This window comes from Pelodiscus sinensis, chromosome 11, assembly GCF_049634645.1.
Source record: "Pelodiscus sinensis isolate JC-2024 chromosome 11, ASM4963464v1, whole genome shotgun sequence".
Taxonomy (NCBI): domain Eukaryota; kingdom Metazoa; phylum Chordata; order Testudines; family Trionychidae; genus Pelodiscus; species Pelodiscus sinensis.
In genome coordinates, this window is record NC_134721.1 from 7,759,374 (window position 1) to 7,781,357 (window position 21,984).

The 21,984-nt window shown below is 42.9% G+C and overlaps 1 protein-coding gene across 1 annotated transcript in view; it reads left to right on the forward strand.

Annotated features, from left to right (window-relative positions):
- TAFA1 (TAFA chemokine like family member 1) overlaps window positions 1-21,984 on the forward strand; it is a 408,995-nt gene that overhangs the window by 162,201 nt on the left and 224,810 nt on the right. The gene's annotated exons all lie outside the window — the stretch shown is intronic.

The window sequence follows — 21,984 nt, forward strand, 5'->3', positions numbered from 1 at the left end:
CCGCATATAGTGAACTCCTATTCCGCACGTGACTCTCACAGTTACTGGATAAAGTGCATGCAGATGCCAGGGAAACTGGGACCAAGCCAGGCAGCCACCACCAGATTCCCCAGGGCTGGAGCTGGCATCAGCTGAAGGTAGGAAGGATAAGGCATTGGTTGAAGGTAGGGAGAAAGGGTGGGTCCCAGTGGCCTAATGGATAGCTCCAAAAACAAAGCCTTCTACCACTTGAGCAAAGCAAGGCTTATCTAGTTGCCACTAGAAGTAGGATCCTTACCTGCTCTATGGATTATCCAGATGTCTGAGCTACACTGGATGAGAGTCTGAGTAGACTCCTGGGGGTTCCTGAAGAAGATAGCACACCAAGGATCTTTCTTCACCCCCCGTCAATCCTTGGCAAGGGCCAGGTACAAACTCATTAGGCCCTGATTCAGAAAAGCACTTAAAATTAAGCACAGGCTTAGGTGTTTTGCTGAATCATGGCCCCAGAGAACAGAGATGTTGTTCTCTTTAGGTGCACCTTGGATGCTGGCCACTTAAAAAAGGGCAAAGGCAATTGGGGCAAAGTCACATAGGAGATGACTGAAAGAATATGCACCACACGCATTGAAAGGCCGGTAGAGCTGCCACTGCAGCATGGATTTTCTGGGAAATGGAAGAGCTTTGTCTAAATCAATCAGAACTGTACCTCAGAATTCCTACTGCTAGTCTGTTTGGTTTTACCACCAAATTTCCTGCCTGTATCCATACTAGAACGGCATAGGTATTACCATGCCATATCAGCTGAGTGGTCCGTGCTGGATAGTGTCCTATCTGTGACAGTGACCAGAGTTAGATGCTTCAGAGGAAATTTCAGGAAACTTCATGGTTGATAATTCTGGAATAAACTGTCCGCAGGGTACATTTCTTCCTAACTCCCTGGTATTTAGTAGTTGGCGTATAGCTAGGAACATGAATGTTCAATATTTCTAATCATGTTCATTTATTTTCAATCCCATCTAATGTAATAGCAGATGCTTTGATCCATACAAATGTCTAATCCTCTTCTGAATCATTCTAAGCTCTTGGTGTCAGTTATAACTTCTGACAATGAGTACCACGGATTGATCCTGGATGGTGTAAAACAGCTGTCTCGAGAATGATAGCCTTTTTGACGGAATCTATATAGTTTAACAGAGAATTATGCTTCTGCTATAGAATGCTCTAGGTTGGCCTGAAAATCCATAGAATATAAATAATTCTTTATCACATTTTTAGTGAGTTTGTAGAATCCTATTTAATTTCTTTAGAACCCAATGGTTTGTATCCCTGTTAAATTCCATATGATTTATCCAGGTATAGCCTCTTTGATAAAATGAATCGTTGCATATAAATAATTATGAAGTAAGAATTCAGTCCTGCCTTCATTCACACAAGTGGCATAGGCTTCCATTACAATTTTTCATTCTATAACCAGAGATTCTACACCAAATTTGTGCCTGTTTCAAATCCAATTATGGAGTCACATAGAGCATGAATTTGGCCTACTATGGCTGTCAACTCACAGGGGCAGGGCCCAACAAGTTTGTGGATTCACTTCAAGACAGAGTTGATAGGGGTAGTTGCTTTTATTAATCTCACTATGTCACACTATTACAGGCTTAATACTGCTAGATGGTTACCCAGCTACTGCAAAGTAATACGCCAATAGCATAGACAAAGCAATACATAAAAGAGTAACAGGCACATGGAAATGCTTACACCCCTTCAGTCTGCGGGGAGTCCTGTTCTGGTCACCTCACACCCGGCTGCAGTGGACGTGGCTCCAGCTAGGGGGATCCAGGGCACCCTTTGAGGTCTAGGTCCCTGGTGAGACTCAGTAGGCACAGGACTCCCTATACTAGTTATATTACAGTTGTTTACTGGGCGTGCATGTACCTGGCTCAACGCCATTCTTATCACTCTTTTCAAGGCTGATCCCAAGGTCAAACTTGTTTACCGCTTAGTAGTTTCCCAGCTCAAGGCATGACTTAAAGCTGATAAAGCCCAGCTGCTGTTTGGATTTGCAGGGTCCCAGGCTATATTAAGCTGGATACATCAGGGATGGAAACTTCCATCCCAGGCCTGCTAAGCTGCAGGACCCATATATGACTTTTATGTGACAATGGCTATTTAGTGTGATGTGTAGCTACATAGTTTACTGAGGCTTAATCAAATTATTTCATTTTCAATACCTGAAACAACTTCCATTTTCAGCAGCAATCCCAAACATTCACAAGAGGTCATCCTCCAGCAAATGAAGGGTCAAATGAGAGGTGTCTCGATGCCATCATTAAAAGTGCAGCATTATATATTGAAAAATACACACACGATACCCAGTGTCGGGGTTAGGGATATAACATTCCATTTAATTGGTTAACCAGTTAAAGACATTAAACGGGGGGGTAGAGGGAGAGCTGCCTCAGCCCTGTTCAGGTTAGAGCAGCCCCCATGCCACGGACAGGGGCTGCTCCAGCCCGTCTGCTTCCAGGAGTCAACAGCTTTGCATGGGGCCAGAAACGGCAGCTGACGTGAGGCTGCTAGTGCAGGCTGGGAGTCAACAGCAACCCCTCCTCCCCCCCAGCTGCCACTTCCGGTCCTGCGCAAGGCTGCCGACTCCCAACCCGGTTACCCATTCACATCCCTATTCCGGGTAGCCCAAAAGTTCTTACTTCCTCCTGTGCTCCTTAAGAAGTCTGAATTGCGGTGACAATTTAGCCCTAAGGAACAGACACTGTGACCTTTGGCAAGCTTGAATACATGGACTAGTAGAAGGGTTTTCTTTATCCTTAATAGGTTTCCCCCGACAGGCTTCCCTGTGATTGTTGAGGGGGACTCAGGACAGCAATAATCCCGCTTCACGGCTTTTTCATACATGGCCCTAAAGTGACTGTAAAAAGGAACCTGAAATATAGGGTCCCCAATGACTAGAGGTATAAAGTAGCCAACAGAAATCAGCTGCAGTGCAAGAAAGATTGGCTTGAGAGGGCTTATAGTATGAGAAAGATCCAGCCAAATAGATTGAACTCTGCTATTTGCTTCCACTTCAGCACCATTGTTTGTTTTGAAGACCCCACTTACTGCAATTCATGAAGACATCATCCTGCCCCCTCCCCCATGATTTTGACTCATCATCTTATTGACCTGATGTGTAGCACTCAATACATCTTCCAGCAGGTGGGATTTCAACAATGACAAGAGGATCTTTTTTTTCTTCTTCCGTACTTCAGGAAATGTGGCTTCCATGTGGCCCAACAGCTTGTGAAAACTATGACACAATTTCAATTCCTTGTATTAGACATTAGCAACTCTTTGGAGTCTCCTTGAGCTTGCTGCAGGTTTGCTAACCCCACCCTCCCTTCTTAAGCATTCCTTTAAAAAAGAAACTGAAGCAAGATGTTCTCTAAAAGGATTTATAACTTACCATTAAAAATCCTCTTCATTGCTTTTTAGCCTTTTAGGATTTTGCGGGGATTACTAAAGGGATTTTTATCACTAGGGAAATGTGGCTTCAGCCATTATATCTTAAAAAAAAAAAAAATTTTAAGCATAGCTGTCAATGAAGCAAGCAGCACATTTATATTCCCCTCCAGAACAGCTTTCCTTGCACCACAGAAGACATTTCAGTGGAGTGTTTTAATTTTATAAGTGTCAAAGTAAAACAATTCTGCCTCAGGCAATCTACCTGTACATAGAAATTAGTTTAGTGCTCTCTCTGTGATTGCTTGACCATCAAGACTTCAGAATATTTTACTAATGTGTATATGCTATAATGCTTTGAATGTTACAGTGTAATTCTTTAATCTCCTACATATATTTGCCAGAGGATGTGGTGAAAGCCAAGACTATAACTGGGTCCAAAAAAGAGCTGGATGAATTAATTGAGGATAGGCCTATCAATGGCTATTAGCCAGGATGGGCAGAAATGATGTTTCAAGTCTCTCTTTGCCAAATCCTGGGAACAGGCAATGGGGATGGATCATTTGATAATTTCCCTGTTCTGTTCATTCCCTCTGGGGCACCTGGCATTGGCCACTGTCAGAAGACAAGATACTGGGCTGCACGGATTTTTGGTTTGACCCAGTGTGGTTGTTCTTGTTAATGCTTATATACCAAAGGGTGACATTCGCTAAGGTTCAGGGGGTAGCCGAGTTAGTTTGTACAGGATACACTTTAAAAACAAAAACTGTTCTGGTAGCGCTTTATAGACTAACAAAACATGTAGATGGGATCATGAGCTTTTGTGGGCACAGCCCACTTCTCAGCTGAAAAAGTGGGCTGTGCCCACAAAAGCTCAGGATACCATCTACATGTTTTATTAATCCATAAAGTGCTACCAGAACAGTTTTTTTGTTTTTTAAGTTTTATTCACCAAGGTGTAAGTTATGATTTTATGTTTACCTGCTCTGGCCCCAATTCATCAAAACATATAAGTCTTGCTTCCATTCATCTCTATTCGGCAATTCATTGGGACTTAAGCATCGGCCTAAAGTTAAATAAACACATGCTTAAGTTTCATGCTGACTCAGGGTCTTCCTGTTCACATGTTGTACAGAGCAGGGCAGGGAGACATAGATGCCCAGCGCCTGCTTATTCCTGCTTCCAGAGCTCTGTCTGGCTGGCCAAGATAAGGAGAGTTCTTATTGCCTTTTATGCCCATTCATGAGCATGCAGTCCAGAGGACAGCTACCCCAAAAGGACTAACACAAGTTAACTACATGAGCTATGAGCAAAGTGTTCCAGATCTTTAATGAGTTTCCTACGCAGGCTTCACCGTGACTATTGCAGGCCTGGATTCCCCAATAGCAGTCTTGCTTCAGGTGTTCTTTCATCTAGTAACTACACACATAAGAAGAATGGCTATGTAGTCCCATAGGGTACGTCTAAACTACACCTCTTTGTCGACAGAGAGATGTAGATTAGGCACATCAAAATTGCTAATGAAGCAAGAATTTAAATATCCCGTGATTCGTTAGTATAAACATGGCCACCACTTTTTTCAACACGGAGCTTTTTTGAAAAAACCTCAGCAGTCTAGATGGGGATCTGTCAAAAAATAAACCCTTTTTCAACAGATCCTGTATTCCTCAAAAAATGAGGTTTATAGGATCTGTCAAAAAAGGGTTTATTTTTCAACAGATCCCCGTCTAGACTGACTTTTTTTTTCGAAAAAGCTCCATGTCAAAAAAAAGCAGCGGTCATGTTTATTCTAATGAAGTGTGGGATATTTAAATCCCTGCTTCATTAGCAATTTTGACATGCCTAATCTACATCTCTCTGTCGATAGAGAGGTGTAGTCTAGACTCAGCCATAGAGTCCCAGGTTTTCATGGTCTAATCAGTTCATGGTACCTACTGTATGCGTACAAGTTACATATTGCAACAGTCCATGAACTTGTCCATCATCTGTTTATGCTCCTCTATTGCATCTTTTATGCCTCTAGATCAGGGTAATTAGTCACTCTTGGCAAGAAACATACCTGGACACAGCTCAGAAAATCCTTTGCAAGCTCATCAGTCTTAAGCATGCACCTTAGAGTTGCAAAAGCTGTAATAGGTGCAGCAGTAGGTTTGACCTAAAAAAAATTTTCTGGCTACAGCAGATTTGTGTGTGTGTGTGTGTGTATGTGTGGAAAAGAGGAAAACAATGAAGAAAAGCTCTTTGTTCCTTGTCCCCATACAAAAAATAAAAGCAACACTGCTCAATCAAGATGGTTTGTAGTATGTTCTTCCCCACTTCTACAAATCCAAAGTTAAAATCCGTGTGATAATGTGGACTAGATGATTGTCCTAAGATATTGGTTCCAAGTCAAAGCAGTGGCAGGCTGTCTTTAAAACAGGCGGTGTTTGTGCTGTGACAGCATTCTGTTTCGCCAAGTGTTTTTTCCTGTGGATTCATTTTCTCTAGAAGGTTGACTCTGTTATTGGATCTCTATGTTCTAATGTCTGAGAGATGCTATTTGTTCTGTTCAATCAGTCAAAAAACTGTTTAATAAAAATAAAAAACTGTTCCTGCATGATCAAAAATAAATATGACCAGGAGAATGTATTTCTGAGAACTAAGTAAGGGTTAGCCATCCAGCAATCTGACTGACATTGATTTAATTGGATAAAATACATAAAAGTGCAGAAATTGATGGGTCCCATCAAATCTCTTAAGGCCATCTTCTGCTTTTTGTTTTTTAAAAAAAATTGGTTTAAAATGGTATGTCTGGGGCCATGCTGCCAAATCTGCCTTAATGCCATGTCAAATATAATTATTTAAATTAACTTTAATCCATTATTTCTTAGAAGGTCTGAAATACAGCTAATAAGAATTAAATCTTATGAGCACAGCTTTTCTAGCTACTAACCATTTTAGATCTGGCAGCTTTCCAGTACTTTAGGGAGTTTTCTCTTTCTGAGCGCTCTCTCCTTCCCCTCCTTCCCTCCCCCCCCCCCCCTCCCCCATCTGTGTTCTGAAAGCTTTCTGGATGACTGCTGTCACCAAGTACAAAATATGGAAATTGTGCAGAAGGATGCAAAAATCTTACAATAATTAGCTTCATCCATTCGGTCATAAATTCCAAGACCCTTGCTGAGCAAGGGCCAGAGGTTGTGAGTGATCCTTTGATAGCGTTCTCATTTAGAGCAATTTTGGGGATTTGCTCCAACTAAATTTTGACACGTTTCATTTGATTGAAAAGGGCTCTCAGCAAATAAATAATGTATTAATTTAAAAAACAAACCCTGATGGATAAAATCTTCACAGCTGGGAGTTATAGCATGTTTGCAACATAAATGATCTCTTTGCCTCTGTATTTAGTATGATCCAGATTGTGGTAGTTGTCAGTGTGCAGAAGCCTCCAGTACAGAGCATTCCCAGAAGAGCCGTCCTTTCACGCCGAGGGGTGCAGGGATTAGGGATGTAAGATAAGTATTGCTTTACCAGCATGATTCCTGGGGTACTTGGTTAACTGGCACCGTGTGGCATGGCAAGCCAGTTAACTGGTTAAACAGAGTTTAACCGGTTAACATTTTAAATGGTATTTTACAACCCTACCAAGGAAGGCTCGCTCCTGGCTATCCCTTCAGTTGCCTCTGTACCAGCCCATAGAGTGGAGTTGTTGCACCAGGATGAACTTGGTGCTCCATTCCTGTATTGTTAACCTCCAAAATCAGGATTCAGCTCCTTCCCCCGCCTCCTCCCCCAACTCACAGGCTTAGCTCAAAGAACATGCACTTAAAAACCATAGTAAAAGTTGCAAGGATCAATGAAATTCCAAGAGTTGGCTACACTGTGTTCCTTGATCCTTCTTTGTCTTTCTGCTTCGCTCTCAGAGAGCTGTGATGTTACCCTTCAGTGCTGCTTGTGGGGCACTTGCACAAGGGCCTTCATTTACACTTTGAGCACGGTCAGAATCAGACTCATCCGCCTACCCTCCCTCCATTCCCAGCAGGACAGATAAGTTCTACAATTCATTGAGAGAGAACCATAAAGTGGCTCAGTCTGCTGAAGTATCAAGAACCATGGGCTATGGTCTCATGAGTTCTAGCGATAGACGGCTGTGTACCTAGACACTGTGTCCTCATGGTAAGCACCTAACCTCAGTAGGGCAATGTTAGTGGGAGGGCTGAGACTGGGTTGCCCTGTGTATACTGCAGTGAAAACATGTTCCTAGAGAAGACCAGACTGGTATAATTTTAACCCAGTGGCTAAGAACAGAATAACAGCCATACTGGGTCAGACCAAAGGTCCATCCAACTCGTTGTCCTGTCTTCCCACAGTGGCCAATGTCAGGTGTCCTGGAGGGAAGGAACAGGACAGTTAATTATCAAGTGATCCATCCCCTATTACCCATTCTCAGCTTCTGACAAACAAAGGTCAGAGACACCATTCCTCTCATCCTTACTCTTGCCTACGCACAGGGTTGCCAGATTCCGCTGGTTTCCATCCACTTGGGAAAAAAAAAGATGTGATGCTATTACTAAAGCGACACGCACATAAACGTAAGGATGCGGGAAGTGCAGTGTGTTCTGATTCAGGGCCGGCCCAAGCCATTCGTGCGCCCCGGGAGCATGCATGGTGCCGCCTCCGCCCGGCCCAGAAGCCCCGCGTGGTGCCCCCTACAATGGGGCACCCCGGGCGGTAGTCTGCCTCGCCCGTACCTTGGGCCAGCTCTGTTCTGATTGTTCATTATGAGAGCCGTGCGCTCCCTCAGCATCCAATCGAAGTGCTGTTATGATTCCATCGGCACCTCCAGCAAATACTAGGCACGCAAACACAGTTTGCAAAACTACCTGTCCCGGGGATTGTCCTGGTTATGACAATCTTGCAGCCCACTGAGATTGAGGGCCCCTCATACATCCCACTCACTATCCTAGGTGGCTTCTCACTGTTTTAACCTGCATTACCTAATTTTATTTTGACACGTTAAAATTACAGTGGCCCGGTCTTCACCAGGCTCTAGTATCAGTTAGTTAACATGGATTAGCTTCACCGCAGTTCAAAATATACAAAATATTACCCCACTCAAGACACAGCCACGAAGGGTCAGTGGAGTAACAACTTCCATGGCACATGGAAGTAACAGCCTGGGTTGCAGGAGGGAAAAGTTTGGGGGAAGGTACAATAAAGTGAGGGTCCATGCACACTGGTAGGAGGTGGAGCAGCATTGTCAACAGTTCCTTTAAAAAAGCCTGTTTCAACAGGAAAGGAGTTCTCTTGTGTTTTCTCCTAGCACATGGACCAAGCAGTGCCACCCTCCATAAGCAGCCCCATTAACATCAGCCGGACTGCCTACAGAAGGGATGTCTCCAGTTAAGTAGCATGGATAGTCCTAATTCAAGACACCTGCATGTTCTCTAAAAGCCTAGAGTTTTGTGGTAGCTGTGCTACTTTGAAAGGATTAAACACTTACAATTCACTATATTTTTAACTAGGGCACCTATTTTATACAGTTAACAGTTTTGGGGTGTTGGATAACATTTTGAAAGGAGACTTAGGTCCAGATCTTCAAAGACATTTAAGCCCCTCCCCTCCCCTCCCAAGTACCTCTGAAGATCTCGTTGGGTGCTTTTGAAAATAACACAAGGGATCTTACCTGAAAAGGACTGATTTTCCAAAGGTATTTAAGAGCCCGAGAAACATAGACTTAGGCTCCTCAAGACCAGATTGCAATAGATGTTTTGCTTGAGCATGTAGTGCTGGTTTCGGCCTTTTGGTTGCATCAATTTTGTTTATAATAATTTTATAAGTACAGTGGACAATGGCTAGTCTTACTATTATGGTCTAGTGAGGACTTTTGCAATTAATTGTTTTGTCATTTCATAAGCAGAAGAATAAATAGCTCAAGCTGTCTTTTTTCCCCCCCTTTTAGTTTGTTTAAAATTTCATGTCTGGGGACACAATGCCAGTTCTACCTTAATACCACATGATTAAATATATTTATTTAAATTAACGTTAATCCGTTCATTTCTAAGAAAGTCTGAAAAGCAACTAATGAGAATTAAATCTTTTAAGCACAGGTTTTCTAATAGCACGCTGAAACCATTCAATGCTCACAGCACCTATGGGAATTTAGACTCTTTTCTATTCATTTACTAGAGGCCTTTGACCAGTTAAAAAAGGAGGAAGAGTCCCTCCTGCAATTGTGGAAATGATGGCTACGGTAGTGTGACCTCATTTATCACAATGGTGCTCTGTTTACTTACACTAGCTGAGGATCCAGTGTGATAGGTGCCTAATGCAATAACTAGGAGAACACTGCAATATTAGTTAATATTAATTCAGTGTTTATAGTGAATTCACTTTGGTTTTGGTGACATACCTCTGTTGTATTTCTTTCTACAAGTGTTGTAGTGAATAAGATGAGGAGTAGGAATCTATCTAGAGCCCTAATCTGGCCCCCAATCAGTATGGTATTTGATCACCTCATAGTCTTTAATGCATTTCTTCTCTCAGCCCTTTCTGAGAGTGGGAAGTACTTTTCCTCCCCCGTTTCCAGATTGGGAACTGATGCCCAGAGACTTGGGAGCTGACAGGCACACCGGGCCCCTGCACAAGGTGGGGGCAGGCGCTGTGCTCCCAGAAGGGGCGGGGCTTCAGGTAGAAGAGACAGGGCTGGGGCAGCGAGCACGCCACACCAGTCCTCCCTCAGTGCCACCCAGGAAACAGTGCCTCCCCTCCAGCCCTTCGAGCTGCCCAGAATGCTTTGCACTTGGCACTGGCAGTGATTTAAAGGGCCATAGGAGCAGCAGTGAAAACCAGAAGTCCTAGGCCTCAGGGCAGTTGTCCCCTTTGCCCTCCTCATCCGCGGGCCTGCCCAGAGATGAAGGGTCAGATTTTTAAAGACATTTAGGTTCCTAACGTTGACAGAACTCAGCACCTAGCTGCATCTTTCAGCACCTAAATGCCTTTAAAAGTCTGGCCCTAAGTGACTGGCCCTACGTCACATACAACATTTGTGGCAGAGCAGGGAACTCACCTCAGGTCTCCCAAGTCCAGCACTAGCAGGCTAAAGCCTGGACCACCCTTCCATTTCCCCTCAAACATTAGATGGCTCATGGGAGCAGCACATGAAAGTGCAGGATTATAGAAAAACATGTTGGCTACGTCTAGACTGGCATGATTTTCCGCAAATGTTTTAACGGAAAAGGTTTCTGTTAAACGCATTTGCGGAAAAGAGCATCTAGATTGGCATGGACACTTTTCCGCAAAAGCACTTTTGGCGCAAAAGCATCTGTGGCAAATCTAGATGCGCTTTTGCGCAAAAAAGCCCCCATTGCCATTTTCGCGATCGGGGGTTTTTTGCACAAAACAAATCTGAGCTGTCTACACTGGCCCTTTTGCGCAAAAGGACTTTTGCCCGAATGGGAGCAGCTTAGTATTTCCGCAAGAAGCACTGATTTCTTACATGAGATCGTCAGTGTTCTTGCGGAAATTCAAGCAGCCAGTATAGACAGCTGGCAAGTTTTTCCGCAAAAGCACCTGCTTTTGCGGAAAAACTTGCCAGTCTAGACACAGCCATTTAGTTTGGAAATATCAGTTTTTATGAAAGAACCTCAGTTACACTCATCCAGTCATACAGTTGAGACAAAGCATGTATCCTGTGTCTACTGTATACGCATCAGCGCAGCTCCCATTTAATACTGAACATTTGCTGTTCCATGCTCACAAATAAGCCATGAATCAATAATTATTTACCAAAAATTATTGGGCTAATAACAAATCTATTTGATTTAAAAATGACCTGTTTGTGGACAATTCACAAAGAGGTTAAATGTGTTAATTTATTCATTGCAACTTGTTCACCCAACTCTAGAAAAAAATTGTTTGCACAGTGAAGTGTTCTTGCTAGTGAAGTGTTCCTCCCCATAGAATATGTCCAGTCAAATTTGGAATGTTTCAAGCAACCAGGCTTTCTATCCTGGCACTTTTAGAAACATTTCCATAATGTAACCAATATTCACAAAACAAAGATCTTTGGTAAATAGAGCTTAGGTGGATACTGTGTTTCAAGGGAATACTGCTCATTTAGAATCATAGGGCTGGAAGAGACCTCAGGAGGTCATCGAGTCCAGCCCCCTACCCAAAGCAGGACCAATCCCAACTAAATCAACCCAGCCAGGGCTTTGTCAAGCCGAGACTTAAACACCTCTAGGGATGGAGATTCTGCCACCTCCTTAGGGAACCCATCCCAGTGCTTCACCACCCTCCTAGTGAAATAGTTTTTCCTAATATCCAACCTAGACCTCCCTCACTGTAACTTGAGACCATTGCTCCTTGTTCTGCCATCTGTCACTACTGAGAACAGCCTCTCTCCATCCTCTTTGGAACTTCCCTTCGGGAAGTTGAAGGCTGCTATCAAATCCTTCCTCACTCTTCTCTTCTTCAGATTAAACAAACCCAAATCCCTCAGCCTCTCCTCATAGGTCATGTGCTCTAGCCCCCTACTCATTTTGGTTGCCCTCCGCTGGATCCTCTCCAGAAATGGACGCAATACTCCAGATATGGCCTCACCAGAGCTGAATAAAGGAGAATAATCACTTCTCTAGATCTGCTGGCAATGCTACTTCTAATGCAACCTAATATGCCATTAGCCTTCTTGGCTACAAGGGCACACTGTTGACTCATATCCTCAAACATACACTTTCTTTATAAAAATTCCCCATTAGACTTACATCACCTGCCAAACATTAACTTGTATCCCTTGCAACTGGCAAAAATAAATGCAAGTCACAAAGCAGATGACTGAAGATCCTAGTAATTGCCTATTGGTAGGGAACATCTTTGTTGTTATACGGTTGTCCAGTGTCTAGGTCACCGCTATCTAGGTCCATGACTAAGGAACCTGTGTGCCATTTATTTCAGTAGGGCCAGTCTTCCACCCACTATGTTTTAAACATCAAGGGAGAGCGTCTAAGCTGTTGTAGTATTGCTGCAGAGAGGTCAAAAAGAATATTGGATCACAGGAGATTAAGGTCGGAAGAGACCTCAAAAGGTCATCTAGTCCAACCCCCCACTCAAAGCAGGACCAAGTTCAACTAAATCATTCTAGTCAAGGCTTTGTCAAGCCTGGCCTTAAAACCCCTAAGGATGGAAATTCCACTACCTCACTAGGCAGCTTGTTCCAGTGCTTCATCACCCTCCTAGTGAAAAAGTGTTATCTAATATCCTAAGAATCTATACTAATTTACATCAGTTGACAACCTTGCCCCATCACTTTAAAATTGCTCTTTGTTTTCCAAAATTAAGAAGAAAATTTCCCGTAGAATGACGTGTACAACATTTGAAATTTCATTGGGCTTGGATTCTTTGGTTGGGCATCTCCATCTCTAAAGATATTTAAGAGCTGGTTAGACAGACATCCATCAGGGATGGTCTAGATGATGCTTGGTCCTGCCGTGAGGGCAGGGGACTGGACTCGATGACCTCTCAAAATCCCTCCCAGTTCTAGTGTTCTATGATTCTATGCTTGGAGGTCCGGACTGCAATGAAGGAAAAGCAATCCTTTGCTTTTGACATTCTTCATCCCAGAATTATAAAAAAAGATTAACACTGAAGTTTTTTCTTTTCTCAAAAATGTTTGTCTTTTACCAGAGTCAAGTATAATACCACACACTTCATGTTCCTTAGCCACAATTTTAAAGTTACATTTGCATAATTACAAAAATACTCTTTATTTTAGTTCTAGGCTGGTTTATTAAATATCACTGAATGATATTTAAAAGTTTGCAATACTCTCATAGACCAGCTGCAAGTTTATATTTGTAAATATATATATAATGATCTGAATGGGAAAACAGTGACAAATTCACACCCACCCACCACAGAACAGGCATGCTGCAGTTTTCAGTGGATAGCACCATGTATCGTAGGTTTAATATAGTTTTTATCTCCAGTCAGTTTAACATTCAGTAAAAGAGGCCAGATTTTATATGGTTCAGTCTTTGAAACTCTAAAGTATTTGCTTGAAAAATTGTCCTGAATGTTAAGCTGTTCATACCCATGTCATGGATTTATGTCTCTACTTCCCTCTGTACATCTACCACCAGACTTAACTCATTCCTTTTGCAAATCCTGCAGTTGTTCATTTTAGACTTTCTTCCTCTCTCTAGTTCCAGCCATCTGCAAGAGCCTCCATACTTGAATAAGTCTCTTTTCAAATCTCATCCAGAAATTCGTCCTTCACTTGCCTAAAAAGCTTCATTCCTCCCCCATCTGCATTCTCTTTTTAAATGTCAAGTTGGCAATTATCTCATTCAATTCTGTTCAGTGTTTGGGGATGTGGGAGTCAAATCATAGTCCTGGTGCATCAGGCCTGATTTGATTATATGACCATGGATGTCTTAGTGGATCTGGAGTAGGGAACACAAGCCCAGAGGAATTTTCAAACTCTCCCTACCGTCTCATAAACTCTGTCGTCTCAGCTCTGAAGCTTTAGAGATGATATCCAAGAGGCACTGTATACACATAGGGTACCCCTGACTCATTGATGGAATGCTTTCCTCCCTACCTGCCTTTCAGCTGGGAAATTGGATAGGTGTGAACTCCAGAACAGGATAGTCTAATGAGAACGGCTGAAAGGGATCTAGGGGTCATAAAGAACCACAAGCTAATTATGAGTCAGTGTGACACTGTTAAGAAGAAAATTTCCCATAGAATGAGGTGTACAACATTTGCAATTTCATTGGGCTTGGATTCTTTGGTTGGGCATCTCCATCTCTAGAGATATTTAAGAGCAGGTTAGACAGACATCTATCAGGGATGGTCTAGATGATGCTTGGTCCTGCCGTGAGGGCAGGGGACTGGACTCGATGACCTCTCGAAATCCTTCCCAGTTCTAGTGTTCTGTGATTCTATGCTTTTTTGTGACACTGTTACAAAAAAAAGCAAACATGATTCTGGGATGCATTAACAGGAGTGTTGTGAGCAAGACACAAGAAGTCATTCTTCCACTCCGCTCTGTGGTGATTAAGCCTCAGCAGGAGTATTGTGTCCAGATCTGGGCACCACATTTCAAGAAAGATGTGGGGAAATTGGAGAAGGTCCAGAGAAGAGCAACAAAAATGATTAAAGGTCTAGAGAACATGAGTTATGAGGGAAGACTGAAAGAACTGGGCTTGTTTAGTTGAGAAAAGGGAAGAATGAGAGGGGACGTGATAGCGGTTTTGAAGTATCTAAAAGGGTGTAACAAAAAGGAGGAAGAAAAATTGTTCTCTTTGGCCTCTGAGGATAGGACAAGAAGTAATGGGCTTAAATTGCAGGAAGGAAGGTTTAGGTTGAACATTAGGGAAAACTTCTCGTCAGGGTGGTTAAAGACTGGAATACATTCCTTAAGGAGGTTGTGGCATCTCCATCACTGGAGGTATTTAAGAGCCGGTTAGATAAGGCATCTGTCAGGGATGAGCAGGGGACTGGACTTGATGGTCTATCACGGTCCCTTCCAGTTCTAGTGTTCTAACTCCCGTCTGGCAGCTCTGGAATACTTCGATCAAATGCCAGATAGAGCCAAATATACTGTTTTAAACTGAGGCCAAGATTCTCCAACACAGGGATAAGTTAACCTGTCACTAGGCCCTTAGCAAACATACGCTTCTGAATCCCTGTCTTTGCACAAAAACAAACAGCAATAAATGGAAAGGAAGGGAGGGGGGATCCCTGAGGGATGTTCCCTCCCATCCCATCCTGTCCACTTACTACTGTTGAAGGAAGCCTTTTCTTTATCCAGTGCCTTCTCTGTTGGGAATGGCAAAGCAATTCTCCACTGCATGTGATGGCTGTGGCTGCCCACTTCCCATTGGTGCAGATTTGCACACAAATGTGAGAGTGGCATTGGGACTTGACATTTGGGGTTGCAGCACCACTCAAATTTGGTGCACTCCTCCATCATAACAAGGAGCAGCTGAGCCTAATTTGAGTACTTCATGCGCCAGGTCCTACTGCATTCCAATTTGACCCATCCACCTCTCATCATGATGGAGGGGGAAACAGGCCAAATCTGAGGTAATGGTGCAATGCTGTGTGGTAGGTCACAGTGATACTCGCTCAACAGAGTGAAGTTTTCACTACACGTGCAAATCTGCTTTGGTTTAAAAATAAACAACCTCCTTCCCCCCCCCCCCCCCCCACACACACATCGTTTTGGGCCTGCCAACAAATCTGGGACTGAGACACATGCCTAATTTGCCTATCCATTAATCCAGCCCTGCTCAAACAGTTAGGCCTAAATACCTTTGAGGATCTGGGCCTTGACCCATATTCCCTGTAAGTTGTGTGTTTGTGTGGCCATTAAAGAGAGATTCAGATGCCACCCAACTGATTAGCAGAGTGACCACAGTTAGGTTTTTTGTTTCCATTAATGGTGCACATTCACACATGCCTCGGTGCTCATACAATTTATTCTGCACGTAGGTGGAAAAAATCTGCACATGATTAGAGGGTACATTGGCCTTGACTATACTTGGATGACCCAGCAAAGTAGTACGCACCTTCCAGTAAGTACTCAGCTCCTTCAGCTCTCATTAAGCTCAACTGTAGTCTCTGAAGGTACTCAGCCTCTTGTACCTGTAGAAACGGCTGACACGGATTGAACTGTTCAATGCCAACAGTTTCTTCTGCAAGTTCTGATATATCCCTTTAAATAAACTTCCCATTAGTGTTAACATTATTTGGCCAGCACCATTACATTAGCTTATCACTCGTAAATAACTTTTGTGTTTTCCCCTAAATTGTCAAAACTATTCCTAAATGTTTTTCTAAAGATGACCAGCTAAATGTCAGTTTATTATAATATGGCACCAAACAAAAGATTATCTTAACATTTACAGATGCCAAATAGTCACCGTGACCACTGACCAGGTAGACCAGGGGCCAAATCCAGATGGTCAGTTGCTTTTGAATGAACTGCAAAACCTGTTTACTTATTATTATATTTATATTTTCTTCTCTGGAGTCTGGATGCTGACTAGACCTTAACAAAAAATAATTGATTACACCTGGGTTAGACATTAGTCCCTCATACCCACATATAGCCACACAGGTTCTCTGTTGAGTGAAGGAATCTACTTGCACATAGTATCCACTTCCCGTAGCAATCTGGATGGATAAAGCAATCTTTATCCTACAAAAAGAAATCTCTCTGCATCCCTGGTAAATTTTTAATTCTTATGAAAATACAGTTACAATATCAAACACTGGAGGCAACTTCACTCTAGTGATTCTAATTCAAACCATGTTCATGAATTCAATCCACCGGAGGACAGAGAAAGACTATTTGATTGATAGAAAAAATGTGTGATCTATCAGTCTCTGTAGTGCCATCTTTTCCCATTGTCCCTTTGAGCTCTCGGATCTGACACAATTAAAAACAAGGGGTCAGGTTACTGCTCAAAATGGAATGATTTTATGCCACCTACTAATGCTATTTCCTTGTAGGCCAGCTGTAAACCTGGAAGTGTTCGACGTGTTTTTATGCCCCTTGCAATAAGATAGTAAAGATCTTATTAACACACATATTTTCTCCGTCTCTGCTTTAGAACAGTATTAGGTCTCATCAACTAAACATTAAAGCAGATTTCTAATTATGACGGAATGTTCTTACTTGAAAGATTTCTTACCTTCATTTCTATAATAAAATGTCTTCACTGCTCTTTAGGAAAAAAATGAATAAAGAATGTTTTAATGACAGGACAAGTGATATCCATGTATGAAGTGTTGCTGTAGCCATGTTGGTCCCAGGATATTGGGGTGTGTCTAGACTACCTAGTTTTGTCGACAAAAGTGGACATTTGTCGACAAAACTATACCAGCGTCTACACTACCGCTGAGTTCTGTCGACATAACGTCAACAGAACTCAGCAGTTTTGTCGACGCTGGTATACCTCATTTTACAAGGCATAACACCTTCTGTCGACAGAACTCTGTCGACAGAAGGTGTTATTGCCTGTAACATTGCGTCCAGACTACGGAGTTCTGTCGACAAAGCAGCTTGCTTTGTCGACAGAACTCAATGTGTCTGGACGCTCTTTGTCGATGGAAGTTTTGTCGACAGTATCTGTCGACAAAACTTCCGTCGACAAAATGCGGTAGTCTAGACGTACCCTTAGAGGAGCAAGGTGGGTGAGGTAATATCTTTCATGAGAACATAGGGAGAGCATGACAAGATTTGGAGTTTACATTGAGCTCTTCTTCAGAGTGTCACAGCTAACTACTAGGAGGAGCAGAATATTTAGCATATGTAGTTAACAGATATTTCAAGGGGAAGCAGCCAGTTAATACTGCTCCAGTTACTAGCATCAGATGGAGAGAAAGGAGGAAAAAAGCTTTGAGGAAGGCATGGTAGCAGGTTCAGAGTTGTTGTAATAAGTCATATATCCAGTGTCTCTATTCAGTCCATGTTTTGTAGTGTCTAGCAAAGTTATCTCCCTATAAAGGAGTATCCCTCACAATGATGGCATTTCTGCCTGCTTGAAATACCTACTAGACAATGGACAACAGTCTCAGAGATCCCCCCAAACCCATTGCCAAACTCATCCATTTTATCCTCAACCATAGTTTGACGTTGCATAGCATGCTCTCTCCAAACTATGGGAACTGCCATGAGTACTAGGATGGTTCCCTAAAATGCCAGCCCCTTCATAGACCACCTTGAGGATGAATTTCTGGACAAATGCACCATGAAACTAATCATATTCCTGAATTCCAGGATAACTTCATCTTGTGGACAGGTGACCTACCAGAGCTTCAGCAAGGACCCCTCTCTCCCATTCACAAAATGCTCTAGTACACCACACACTAGCCCAGCTTCATCAGTGGAACCCTACGGATGACTTTATGGAAAAAAACTCCGCTCACTCCACCAACCTTCACATGTCCAGTAACCAACCCACAACCACCAAGAAATCTCTTCTCTACAGCCAGTTGCTGCTATCCCAGAATATGCTCTGCAGAAGCAGTTCAGGAAACACACCTTAACATGCCTAAAACCACCTTTACCAAACAAGAACACCACACTAGTGAAGTTTTCACATTCTGGAACAGGCCACTCAAATAGCCCAAGAGAATTTGTTTCAATATGGAAATAAATCTCCTCCTGACACACACCCCTAATTGTCACCTCCCGCTATACTCCCTAACGGATATCATTAGGTATCATTAATATTTAATGTATACATCTACACTGCAGAGTTTTTCTGGGATATCCTGGAAAACTCTGCTGTGTCCAAGGAATGTGTCTGCTCTTCCCAAGTTTTTTTCAGAAGAGCAGACGCGTTTTTTCGGCATCCCTGTAAACCTCATTTTACGAGGAAGAAGGGATGTTCCAAAAAAGGGGTTTTTTGCCAACATTTGGCCCATGTAGACAGGCCAAATGTCAGAAAAGCCGCTTCCAAAAAAAGAAGCGGAAAAAGATACACAAATTGGGAGTTCGCAATGTGCGTATCTTTTTCTGGAAGAACAGCATAGTCTAGACATAGCCAATGAATACTACATCCTGAAAGATATCTTACCTCACTGCCCTTTTCTGGCCTTCAAACAACTTTCCAAGCTCCTCCACAGAAAAAAGCACCTCATAGTCCAGCACACACCCTCTCAAAATGCTACTAGACCCTGCCAGAACAGATGCAAAAATTGTAGACATAACACCTCACACACACACTATACCTTTCACAATCCAGGGTTCTAAATTTGCTTATTACAGCATGTGCTGTACCTTCTCCAATGCACTACATGCTCCAACAACAATGGTGAGGGCAAAACCAGAAAATCAATGAACTCATACAGAAAAAGGACAAAAGACAGAAACACCTCTCACCTTTCACCAAACAATCAGTCCGTATCTGACCTCTCCTCATCCTCAAAGGAAACCTGCGTATCATCTTCAAAAGACAAGTCTGGGAGCTTAAACTCGTGACTTTGAAAGACACTAAAAATCATGAACTGAACAGAGACACTGGATTTATGGTTTATTACAACAATCAATAACTCACTAGACTTCTCCCCATCCTCCCTTAAGATTTCTTTCCCTCCTCTTCTCCTACTATCCCCATGATTTGAGAGATGTTAACTGGCCACTTAACATTGAATGCGCCTTTGAAATGAGTATTAACCACTTGCATTAAATGATCTGTTCCACACCTTATTTAGTACATTTTTCAGACGAGTTCTGTGTAAGTTCAAAACATATCTCTCTCACCGACTGAAGTTTGTCCAATAAAAGATGTATCTTGCTCCCCTTGTCTCTTTAAACGATAGCCTTGACATTCGGACTTCCTTTATTTTAAGATTTATCAGGCAACTGATATTTGTGAGATCTGGAAAATTAGCAAGAAGGGAAATCATCCAACATAGAACCATACGCTGAATTCCGGGCTGCTGAAATGGAATAGAATGTCATAGTATTTTGCATTTTCCCTTTAACCATTGCAGGTGTGTGCGCGCGCATGGCTGCGCTTCACAAATAATGATTTGTCTTGCATAGCACCTATCACAATGGATTGCAAGGTGCTTTATGGGTTGGCTATGCTTAATTTCACTTGCAGCTGAAAAACAGACCATTTTGTGAGCAAGCAGTAAGCCAGCAAAACACTTAGGAACATGCTTAGCATTAAGAGCATCTGTAGTGCCATTATGAAGTCTAGTTTAAGGTTGCTAACAAGCTCAATGTTAACTACATGCTTTGCCAGATCAGGGCTTAACATACCAGTGCCTCAGAGAATATACAACAGTTTAGAAAAGGCAATGAAGAATAATTTTCAATATAAAACTAGAGATGGGACTAGAGTCGAAAAGGTTGTTCATCCTCACAGCTTTATCGTTACAGCTGGCATTTCTGCTAGTGCCAAGTCTTCGTGACTTGCTGTACACCAGAAATAATTTTAGAACAGATTAATGGGGGGAGAGGGGAAAAGAGGGAGCTAGGGAAGCAGGCAGCTTACTGCTTCCATTCCCACTCAAAAATAATTTCCCTTCACTGCAAAATAGCCCCAAATCAATTTCTGATGAGCATTCATGTAAATGAAATTTGGCTGCTATGACTATATTTTTGATAAGTAACTTGAGTAGCAGCATCAGCACTAACATTTTCTAATACAATGGTAAATATACCAATGGAAGAAATTTTCATTATGAACTTTATCAGAAGTGTTGTGAGCAAGACATTCTTCTGCTCTGCTCTGCTCTGCTCTGCTCTGATTAGGCCTCACTTGGTCTATTGTGTCCAGTTCTGGGCACCACATTTCAAGAAAGATGTGGAGAATTTGGAGAAGATCCAGAGAAGAGCAACAAAAATGCTTAAAGATCTAGAAAACATGAGCTATGAGGGAAGACTGAAAGAATTAGGTTTTTTTGGTTTAGAAAAGAGAAGACTGAGAGAAGACATAATACCAGTTTTTAAGTATCTAAAAGTGTGTTACAAGGAGGAGGGAGAAAAATTCTTTTCCTTGACCACTGATGGTAGGACAGGAAGCAATGGACTTAAATTGCAGCAAGAGAGGTTTATGTTGGACATTAGGAAAAACTTCCTGACTGTCAGGGTGGTTAAATGCTGGAATAAGTTGCCTAGGGCATTTGTGGAATCTCCATCACTGGAGATATTTAAGAGCCGGTTAGCAGACACCTGTCAGGGAGGATCTAGAGGGTGCTGGGTCCTGCTGTGAGGGCAGGGGACTGGACTCAATAACCTCTTGAGGTCTCTTCCAGTTCTAGTATTTTACGATTCTGTAAGAACCCAGTATTCCCATCCTTTGAGTAAATAGTACAGCAGTAATCAGTCGGCCCATCTGTAGGGCAGTTTGGGGTGCCTGCCCCAGACCTTATGCCTTCCCCATGGCAGCCACTTCATCTGTCCTATGGATGGGACGGGCATGGAACAGCCATAGGGGTCACCCTCCTCTGCACCACCCTCTCAGCAGGAGCAGGAGTGGCCTGGCTGCCTGCTCCTCTGCCCTGCAGCCTTCTCCCGGACCACTGTGCTCGGCGTCTCTGCGGTGGCAGGAATCAGGCTGCCGGGCTGCTCTGGTTTTCATACTCAGGGTGAGTGTAGAAGGACCCCTGTGACTGCCTGGCCCCCAGTAATCCCCTGGATTGCATCATGTGGGGGCAGGGGCAGGGGCAGGGGATAGTGTAGAGGTGGAGCAGGGATGGGAAGAGGTACAGGGGGTGGAGTCAAAGTGGATCTTTTGCGGGGCAGGGTGAGACCTGTGGTGAGGGGCTGCTCTGGTCCCAGCCCCTGGGGACTAAGTGGGGCTGCCCCAGGCCCTGCATTCCCCTAGGGATGACCCTGACGATAATCCAGTGGAAATACATCAAATGAAAGCCAAAGAAAAAGAATCTGTTCAGATTATCTGTTGCTTCTGTCTGCTAGTTGCAGTATAACTTGTACAGAACTCCCTGAAACTCCTACTGATGTTTATACATTTGGGAATTAAAAAAAACCACAAAACCCCAAGAACCTAGAACTGTGAAACTTATAATTAAGGAAGCATT